This window comes from Sapajus apella, unplaced genomic scaffold, assembly GCF_009761245.1.
Source record: "Sapajus apella isolate SASKATOON/1434 unplaced genomic scaffold, GSC_monkey_1.0 scaffold89, whole genome shotgun sequence".
Classification (NCBI taxonomy): Eukaryota; Metazoa; Chordata; class Mammalia; order Primates; family Cebidae; genus Sapajus; species Sapajus apella.
This window is the reverse complement of record NW_022437029.1, coordinates 5,134,318-5,145,571: the sequence shown is the minus strand read 5'-3', so window position 1 is coordinate 5,145,571 and position 11,254 is coordinate 5,134,318. Positions and strand designations below refer to the sequence as shown.

At 43.8% G+C, this 11,254-nt stretch overlaps 1 long non-coding RNA gene across 1 annotated transcript; it reads right to left on the bottom strand.

Annotated features, from left to right (window-relative positions):
- Positions 1–2,183: 2,183 nt before the first annotated feature.
- LOC116534705 lies at positions 2,184–5,330 on the bottom strand. Its single transcript, XR_004261837.1, has 3 exons — positions 5,252–5,330; positions 3,267–3,269; positions 2,184–2,194 (listed from the first exon to the last, which is right to left on the bottom strand). It is a non-coding gene; the product is annotated as an uncharacterized LOC116534705 (long non-coding RNA).
- Positions 5,331–11,254: the final 5,924 nt, after the last annotated feature.

The window sequence follows — 11,254 nt, the reverse complement described above, 5'->3', positions numbered from 1 at the left end:
GACTGATAAATTTGACTACATTAAAATTAAGACTGCTTCTTCCTCAAAAGATGTCATAAAAAATGAAAAGGCAAGGCACAAGCTAAAAGTCAATATTTTCAACATCTGTAACCAACAAAGGATTAATATCCAGAATATATAAAGAGTTCTTACAAATAAACAAGAAAAAAAGGCAAACCCAATAGAAAAATAAGTAGATGGCCAGAATAGTCTCTTCACAGAAAAGGAGCTGGAAGTGGCCAATATTTACATGAAAAGATGATCAATATCATTAATAATCAGGGAAAGAAAATTTAGGCCTTAGCAAGACATTATTTTGTCCCCAGGAGCTTGGCAGGTGTGGGGGGGACTATGAAACACCCAGGACACTTACACACTTCTGGTAGAGGTAGAAACTGGTCAAGACTCTGATGAGGGTATAAACTTGTAGAACCACTTTGAGAAATGATTGTAATAATGCAAGGACCCCAAGATCCCACTCAGGTATTTTTGCCACAAATTCTTTCATATATACATACCAGAAAAAAAGTATAATAATGTTCATAACAGCTGTGTTTGTACAGCAAAAACTTGAAACAACTCAAACGTCCCATGGCAATACAAGATGCAGTATGTTTATCCAACAGAATAGTAAACAGCAATGAAAAAATCCATGAACCATAGTTACACTCATCAACACGAAATGAACTTCTTAAATATATGAAGTCAAGAGAGAATAGCTTCAGAAGAATACAAACAGCATGATGCTCTGTTCTGTACACAGTTTAAACTCGGTCAAAACTGAGCACTGCCATTTAGAATTACATATATTATGATAAACTATAAAGAAATATAAAGAATGGCCAGGTATGGTGGCTCACGTCTGTAATCCCAGAACTTTGGGAGGCCAAGACGGATGGATCACTTGAGCCCAGGAGTTGATCAGCCTGGGCAACACGGTGAAACCCTGTATCTGTAAAAAAATACAAAAATTAGCTGGATGTGCTGGCATATGCCTGTAGTCCCAGCTATTGGCGAGGCTCAGGTGAGAGGACTGCTTGAGCCTGGGAGGTTGAAGGTGCAGTGAGCAGAGTTTGTGCCACTGCACTTCAGCCTGGGCAAAAGAGTGAGACCCTGTCTCAAAAATAAATAAATATAAAGAAATATGAAGAATAAGCACTCCATTCATGGAGGCAGTTACCTTCTATGTGGGGTCAGGGGGATGCAATTCAGAGGGGGCACAGAGACTTCAAAAGTGCTGGCAACGGTCTACTTCTGCTAAGTAATGGACAGTACTTCTGCTGGGTAGTGAACAGTACTTCTGCTGGGTAATGGGCAGTACTTCTGCTTGGTAGTGGACAGTACTTCTGGGTAATGGACGGCACTTCTGGTGGGTAATGGACAGTACTTCTGCTGGGTAATGGATGGTACTTCTGCTGGGTAACAAACAGTACTTCTGCTGGGTAATGGGCAGTATTTCTGCTTGGTAGTGGACAGTACTTCTGCTGGGTAAGGGTTGGTACTTCTGCTGGGTAATGAACAGTACTTCTGCTGGGTAATTGATGTATAGGCATTGGCTGTATTATGATGATGATGATGTGTATATCACATATAATATTTTTATCAAAAATTTCATGTTTAAAATAAAGCTACATGGCAAAAATAAAAATACAGTAAGATATCATTTATGTAAATCTGTAAAGCACAGAAAACAAGATGTATTTTGTTTCCATATACATACGCATATAGAAAATGTAGAAAAGTAGCCACATAAGTATACACACTAATATAATCAATTGTGGGCATTTTTGGAGAAGAATGGTGTTGGTGTGTTTGTGACAAAGGGATTCCAACTGTGGTCTGTAACTTTCTCTTTAAAACATTAAAAGACTCACACTAAGCTAGTAAAGCACTGATATTTGTTAACTCTGAGTGTTGGGTACATACGTGTTAGAAATAGGCTTTCCAGACTTAGGACGTGCACGCACGCGTGCACGCACACACACACACACACACACACACTACAAGACACACAGTTAAAATTGAATTTCAGATAAACAACCAACAACTTTTTAGTATAAATAATTTTTAACAAAAACATGTCCCATTAGGCCAGACTGTGCTTTATCTGACACCCCTACTTATATTGATCTCTACATCTGAAATATAAGAAAAACATGTTTGTCCTGTTTATGTACATTATGAAAATATTAATCTGCAAAAAAATCAACCTGATGGGTTTAGTGTGCACAAAATGAGGGCAGGGTACTACAGAGTGACCTGCCCCTCTGCCACAGGCTGCCCGGACCTTCAGGGATTTCTGACCAGATCCATTTGCTCAGATTGTTTAACTCCAAAAATCAGCATACCCATCATGTAAACACGGTATTTACCATTTGCTGTATGCTAAACCTTGACATGCATTATCTCATTAAACAATTCCACAGCAACGCAGTCCTAGAGCTATTTTTCCTAGTTTTCTTATAATTTCTGACACTTCCCCAAGGCCCAGAAATTTGCCAATGTCGCACAGTGAGTCAGGGGTTCCAAAGCCATTGTTCTTTCCACCTGCCCTCCAACCCCCAACACGCACACAGCGATCTTTCCCAGTCCTTCAAGTTCCCTCCCCTCCTGGGCTTCCCTATCCCTTTCCATCCGCTTCCTGTCTCAGCAAGGAGCATCTACTAACCTTGCGCTTTTATCTTTCTAGATACAGATGACTCTCCTACTTAGACTGCATACTTCTTTCCATATCACTGCCCAGCCCAGCTCCAAATTTCTGTTAAACTAGTGCCTCCTGGGGAGAAGGCACTCAGGACACATTTGCCAGCTGGTGGGTCAGCATTTTCTCGCAGGGCATTCTGGAAAGCAGCCGTGGACTTGGCCGCTTCCAGCAGTTCTACTTTAAACACAAAGTTCCTTGGCTTTCAATTTCCACATTAAAGTGCTCCAGCTCCTCTGGTCAGCAGAAACTTGGGGTCTTGCAGCCCCCTACACAGACATCATCTGGGCAGCCCAGAGACGATATTCTGGTGAGCTTCTGTGTATAAACAGCCATGTCTATGCCTACTGCTTCGTTTTAAAATGCCCCAAACACAAACCCTTTTTGTCATCTAGAAGAGCATGGAAAAGCCCCTTCTGCCCCATGGAATAACAAAAGACCAGTTGGCGTCCTTTCAAATATGCTAATTGCCCAGCTTCCAAGTTTCAGTTCAAGGCCCATTTTTATGCCTGACTTAAAAATAAAGCCCTGACAACATGGTCTTGAATGGAAATGCTGACCACACTAACTGGTGAGAACAAGCAGCTATTCCAGGAAAGAAAACAATAGAGGCAGGCAGTGCGCGCATGTTCCGCCCGGCCTGTGTGGGGCTGTTTGTTTCCAGGCGGCCAGCCCGGCCCTACAGCTGGCTCCAGGTTCCAGAGCCGAGCCCCCAGCCTGACTTCTTCACTAGAAGTTTGAGGAAATGTGATCCTACCTTTCGGTTCTCTCTGGATAAAAGTGGAACTAGCTTTGATTTTTTTTTTCCCCAGTTACGTCGTAGGGAGCGTTTGGACACCACACTTAGGGGCAACTCCTTCTGAAACTCCAGATAATGGATGTGCACACACAGACTTGGGGGCAGGTTGCGTGCAGCAGTTTGGAATCTAGGCAGCATTTAAATCTATAGCCACAGCGTAATTCTAGCACCTTGGGAGGGTGAGGCAGGAAGATCACCTGAAGTCAGGAGTTTGAGACCAGCCTGGTCAACATGGCGAAACCCCATCTCTACTAAAAGTACAAAAATTAGCTGGGCATGGTGGCAGGCACCTGTAATCCCAGCTACTCAGGAGGCTGAGGCAGGAGAATTGCTTGAACCCGGGAGGTAGAGGTTGCAGTGAGCCGAGGCTGCACCACTGCACTCCAGCATGGACAGAGTGACACTCTGTCTCAAATAAATAAATAAATAAATAAATAGGCAAACCTTCCAGACCACCTGAAACAAGTTTCAGCCAAAATAACTAGAAGGATCGCACTAAGATCACTTTTCTGGGGTGATGCAGAGAGCTGACATTATAATCCAAATGATTTGGAACCCAACACAAAGTTTAACAGCTCTGTCTGGATAACAGCCTGGTGTTTTATGTCAATGGAGGAATCATCTCCAATTCTAACCAAAACAAATGAGAAGCTGATCTGTGTTATGTATTGTCTCCTTTCATTTAAATTCCTCCATGGGATTGATGCTATTGTTCCCATTTTACAGATGAGGATTCTAAGCCCCAGAGGGGTTGCATTAGTTAAACAAGTGACCCCAGATCATGCTGAGATGAAATTCAAAACCAAGAGTGAGATGCCACACTGCCCCACCTTTGCTGCTCAAAGAGTGGTGTGAGGGACCCACAGCAGCTACAGCATCACCTGGGCAATTGTAAGAAAAGCAGAGTCCCAGGCCCTGCCCCAGACTCCTGAATCAGAATCTGCATTTTGACAAGACCCCAGGCTTCACACGCACATGTAGTTTTGCAAAGGGCTGGCCCACACTGCAGGCCTTCTCAGGGGACCCTGCTGCCAAACAGACCCAGACCTGGAACTGTGAGGATCTTAGAGACTGGACATGACATGAAGCCTGGCATCTAAGGCGAGTGGGGTGCCAGGTGGAAGGAAATGCAGGTTTCAAGCTTAGCAGTTATAGATGTCTCAGAGGACTACCTTGCGTGCCAGTGTTGAAAGGAACACAGTCTCCGGATTTAAATATTTTATATTCAATTCTGGTTCTGCCATTTACAGGCTACAAAACCTTGGGAAAATTGTTCAATTCTGACTCTCAGCTTGTTTCCAAATTAAGAATAATGCTACATCTGAGGTTGTTCTGATGTTGAGGCAATATACACACAAACATACTCAGTAGGCCCTCTCTATCTTTGCTTTTTTTTTTTTTTTGAGATGGAGTCTCGCTCTGTCACCCAGGCTGGAGTGCAGTGGTATGATCTCAGTTCACTGCAACCTCCGCCTCCTGTGTTCAAGCGATTCTCCTGCCTCAGCCACTGAGTAGCTGGGATTACAGGAGCGTGCCACCATGCCTGGCTAACTTTTTGTAATTTTAGTAGAGACAGGTTTTCACCATGTTGGTCAGGCTGTCTCGAACTCCTGACCTCAAGTGATCCACCCACTTTGGCCTCCCAAAGTACTGGGATTACAGGTGTGAGCCACTGAGCCCAGCCAGGCCCTCTCTATCTATGGGTTCCACATGCCTGGATTCAACCAACAATGGAGCAAAAATGTTTGAACAAAAAGTGTCAGTACTAAACATGTACATAAATTTTTCTTGTCATTATTCACTAAACAATATAGTATAACAACTATTTACATTGTATGAGGTATTATAAATAATCTAGAGATCATTTAAAGTACTTAAGGTGTATGGCAGGATCTGTATAATTTATATGCAAACCCTGTATCATTTTTTATCAAAGACTTCATCCTGTGAGATCTAGGCATGGGGTGCTCCTGGAACCAATCCCCCTGAGTCCAAGTGACAACTGTATATGCATATACATACATGTTTTGTACATATATGTATGACACATGTGTGTATATATACACACTGTCTGGATGCATGTATATATTCATATATACACACGTATATAATGCGGATATATGTGTATAATACACATGGGTATGTATGTATTTACATGCATATACACACATATATAGTATACATATATGAACATACATATATATGGGTATATATGTATCTGTATATATATGTATACATATACACATATATGTATATGCATGTATGTCATCTCTTGGAATCTGTGGGGAATTGGTTCCAGAAGCTCCCACATGCCAAAATCCCACAAAAAATGAAGTCATTGATATTAAATGATGTAGTATTTGCATATAACCTATGCATATCTTCCCATAGACCTTAAATACTTAAGTACTCCAGTATACCTTAAATATACACACATGTGTATATGTGTATAATATATGTGTGTATATGTATATATAAATATATCCAAACAGTGTGTATATATACATTACAGTTGACTGATTATGAGTGTATATATACATATATATGTACACAGTGTGTGCATATATATGTATATATACACACACAGATAATAGATACATGTATATATGTACACACTGTGTACATATATACAAGCATAGATAATGAGAGATTGGAATGTCACAGGATATCAATAAGTGGATATTAACTATTAATATACCTATTAAATGTTATATCAACAAGCATCTGAGGAAACATTAAAAAAGGGTTTTCTTGTAAACAACAGAAACCGCCCTGGCCAGTTCATGGGGTTCATTACTATCAGATGGTTTACAAAATTCCTTGAAGACCTGGAGAATATGACTATAGGGAGGCGGTTCCAGGAACAACTCCCAGCCTCAGCAGCACACTCTGAAGCACCACCAGCAGAAAGCCATCCATAAGGGGTCACCACCACACTCACGCTGCCTCCTGGGCCCTGTATGCTGGCTGAATTACTGATTGTCTTGCCCTCTCCCCGCCCCTCTTGGCTCAGGTCCCAGTGGAAGAAGCCTCACGTTTGCCTCTCTCATTGGTGGGATCTGAGCCCATCAGAGCCCTGGTTGGCAGGAAACCTGGGAAATGGAGTTTTTAGCTTTTTGTCCGCTACAAAACAAGAAGGCATTCTAGAAGGCACTGAAATGGGTGACAGGGGACAGTCTAGTATCTGCCACAGGGAGTTGCAAGCTTTGCTATGCCCTAAATCGGACAATCTGATTTAGGGGTCAGGGCCTCGTCTGGGGCAGGGACTGTGACGTGGGGATGGGGTGGCGGTGGGTGGCTGTGGATCAGGGCAGATCAGCAGGTGTCGGGAACTAGAAAGCAGAACGTCGCTGGGAGCTGCAGATAGTTAAATGTGTTCATGCTGGGGACTGCAGCAGACTGACACACACAGCTGGAATTTGGGGACTGCTGCTGGCCAGGCCTTCTGGGGTTCCATTAACAGGCTAGGCTTTCTCTCTGTGCCCACATCTGCTCACTTGGAACACAAACTGCATCTGGGTATCGCCAATCCCCATTGCAGTACCCAGTCCGGCCTGGCCTCCCTTAGCCATGCTCCCTGCTCAAAACTGTAAAGGTGGGGGTTGGGGGTGGGGGGAGCTCAGGACTTATTAAATCACAGCTGACCCTTAAACATCACAGGTTTCAACTGCATGCGTTTACTTTTGCTCAGATTTTCTTCCATCTCTGCCACCCCTGAGAAAGCAAGACCAATCCCTCCTCCTCCTCAGCCTACTCAACGTGAAGAAAATGAGGATGAAGAACTTGATGATGATCCGCTTGGACTTAATGGATAGTTAATGTATTTTCTCTTCCTTAGGATTTTCTTAGTAACATTTTCTATTCTCTAGGTGACTTTATTGTAAGAATACAGTGTGTGTGCGCGTGTGTGTGTGTGTGTGTGTGTGTGTGTACACCATGCAAAATATGTGCTAATCAATCAACAGTTTATGTTATTAGTAAGGCTTCCAGTCAACAGTAGGCTATTAGTAGTTAAGTTTTTGGAGAGCCAAAGAGAGATACAGAGATTTCTGACTGAGCAAGGGGTGGAGGAGGTTCAGCGCCCCTAACCCCCATGGTGTTCAAGGGTCAGCTGTAGTTAGTCTCAGAGATGTGTCTGAGCATCACTGGATCCTTCCAGTAGGGAGTTTCCAAACCATGGAAGTGTGCAGCCGAGGATAGACCGCCACTCATCAGGGGTGCTGGCCAGAGGGCCTCGAAGATTCTTCCTAACCCTCCATGTCGGTACTGCTATGAGACACAATGTCTTAAGCTTCCAGAAGGAGACTCTGCTCAGGGAAAAGCTAGGCCCTGTGGTTGCCTGAAAGAAAAATCTGGAGCCAGTTTCTCTACAACCTGCAAATCATCCCCAGAGCGGTGTCTGCCTCACTCATGTGCTGAAGCACCTGACTACCGGCACCTTAGAAGGAGGGGATAATACTCTACCCCTGTTTTAGACAATTAAAGCACTGTTCTGTGTGCTCGTGACCCAAAACAGTTAACGCTCTTCCCAAAGGCGCCCATCTTAGGCACCGGAACAATTTGAGGAAATGCCCATTTTCACAAACCAATGAGAATTGGCCTAGAAATAGATCCTTTTTGTCAAATTATGAATGTCTGTAGACCACAACTGGTTGAGAACCTGGAAAAAAACAAACCAACCAAACCAAACCACGAGTTGAGCGGATAGGATTATAATAAGGCTCTTTTTCTCTTTTATTTGGATTTCTGTTAAATATTTTTAATGAAATTTCTTTGTAGGCTTCAGAAAAAAGAAATCATTTCTCTGAGCTTAAAGGGCCTTTTATTAATCATGAGAGCAGGAAGACGAACGTGTTCCTAAATTTATCTCATTTTTTCTTTGGTGGCTGATGTAGTGGGTCAAAGGCTTTGAGTCCACATATTAATAATTCCAACTACAAAAAAAATAATAATAATTCCAACTACAAATTGCCTGAGCCCCGGGCCCTGCAGTTTGCCATCTATGTGTGCTCGTTGTTTTCGTTGGGTTGGTTTGACACAGCTGGGTGGTGTTGGTTTGGGGTGCTGGCATCCACACAGATCAGAAGGGACAGGACACTGGGGCCTTTTCCTTTTCTTATAAAAACCAAAATATTCCTCCACCGTCGACAGGCTTTGACACTGACTTCTGGATGAAGATGGCAGATTGAACACCTGTGTCTAAGTCTGACCTCTCCTGAAGCCCTACCAAACCACAGTAAAGAGATAACAGGGGAGAGAACAGTGAGGTTTTGGAAGTTGGAAAACTCTTGAAAGCTAAATCTGGCAGTGCAGAAAACTGCGCTCAACATGATTTCCATCACAGCACCCTCAAACAGCTCAAGAAGGCACTTGAAGTGGGGGAGAAGCAATTGGCTCTGCGGTTTCCCCACCCCCACTCCACCACTGCCTCTCCCCAACCCCATCAGGAGATTCAGTCTGTGGAGAAAGCAGAGAGAGTCTCAGGACTGAGAACATCAGGCACGAGGAAAGGTAAGGCTCCTAAAAGCATGAGGCAACGGAATGAGTTACGTCTGCTGGAAGCTGCAGTGGGCAGCCTCTTCTCTCACTCAGCTCCCAGAATGCAGGCAGGCAGGTCTTGACCCTCTAGGCAAGACGCTGGAAGCTTCTCCTCAGGGGAATCAGATGGCCCAGAGGAGAGACCTGAAGGTACTGACGTCAGGGGTTCCCCAGCACATGGCCCAACCAGATAACCCTGCTGAGAAGTAAACAGTCAACAACCCCCACCACCTCCCCACCACATTCCCCCAGTACAGAATGTCCAAACAGCCTTTCACTCCTGGGCTCTAAACCCAGGGAGATGGTGCCTTTAAGAGATGGCTCTAAATCCATCCCTTTTGACCTTCACGGTATAGCTATCTTGAATCTCCTCCTATCATGTAATAGACCCTTCTAATCAGCAGTGGAAACGTAATCAAGTCGCTTCCATCTTTAGTATCCTTCCTTCAATGCCCCATTGTCTTCAGCTCCACACCACACCTCTTCTCCCCATTAGAGTCACATGCTGTCACCTTCCAGTTGTATTTCAACCCGCTGCATACTATCTTCTATCTCACAACCCAGAAAATCTGCCTCACGCAAGGAAGGGCATGGGAAGTGCTAACAACAGAGACATCTTGGTCCTTCTCTTCTCAACTTGGCGGCACCATTCAACAGTGTTGATCATCACCTTCCTAAAATATTCTCTTCCATCAGTTGCCACAAGCATCCTCTTCTAGTTTCTCTCCTGTTTAGTGACCACTTCTCAGCTTCCTTTGCTGCCTCATCCTTCCCTCCCCAACCTATAAATCCTGGCATTCTTCAGGGTGCAGTCCTGGGCTTTCTGTTTCTCTGTGCTCTCTCCCTAGTGGATCCTATTCATTTGATTCCCAAATGCGTACCTCTCATTTTTGTCCAGTGTCATCCTTGGAATTCTAACCGGACTCATCATTTTCCCTCCAAATTCACCCCTCCCCCAAAGCCCCTGTGGTAAATGATCAGTATCTGTGGAGTTGCTCGAGTTGAACACCACATTGAGAGTCATCGTTGACACCTCCTTCATGTCCCATGTCCAAGCCTTTACCAAGTCCTGTTGATTTGATATATTTTTGAATATATATTTGATATACTCAAAACATACCACGAGTCCATTTCTTTGTGTCCATCTTCATGATCAGTACCCTGATCTAGGCGCCTGCTATCTCTTGCCTCCTGACAGCTTTCCTCATATTCATTCTTGCCCTTCAGTATCACTCCTCCTGCTTCAGATACTCCAGTGGGTGCACTTTCTATTGCATCCAGGATGGGAACAAAATCTTTGACTTGGCCTCTAAGATGCGGGGTAATCTAGTTCCTCCCTGTCTAGTTTTCGTTCCGGCCATTCCAGCCTCTTGAGCCTCCCTGCCCCTGGGCTTTTGCCCTTGTTGCTTCCTCTGCTCCCCAGTATCTTTCTTCATTCACCTCCATATTCAGATAACCCCTCTTTATCCTTCAAATCTCCATTAAATCACTTATTTAAAAAATTGTCTCTGATTCCCCACTCCCACACCACATTCCCATTTAGATGGGACCCCGTGATGTTTGCTATGGTTTGAGAGTCCCCAGCAAAACTCATGCTGAATGTAATTGCCAATGTCATGATGCAGGGAGATGGGACCTTTAAGAGATGACTAAGCCATTAAGATGAATTAACGTCTTTCTCAAAAGACGAAGTGAGTTCTTTCAGGAGTGGATTAGTTCTTGCAAGAATAGATTGTTACAAAGCCAGCTTGCTTCTCTTGCTTTGTCTCTCTGCACAAGCCGGCAAACCCTTCTGCTTCTCTGTCATGCTGTGATGCAACACAAGCCTCAAGCCTCATCAGAAGCCGGGCAGATGCCAGGGCCACACCCTTAGGCTTTCCAGCCACCATAACTGCAAACCAAAGAAATCTCTTCTTTATAAATTACTCAGCCCCAGGTAGTCTGTTATAACAATGCTAAACAGACTAAGACAATGTCCATATTCTATTACAGCAACGTTAAATGAACTAAGACAATTTCAGTCTCATAGCAGTCACATTCTCCTTTGTAGCACTTGTATGACAGTGTTAGTTGTGCAAGTGTTGGTGCCTTCTCCACTAGATTATGCATGATGAAGATAGAGATAATGTCTCTCTTGTTCAATGATGCAACCTCAGAACGTACCATAGGGTCCAGAGCATAGTATGTGGTAGATAGATAGATAGATAGATAGATAG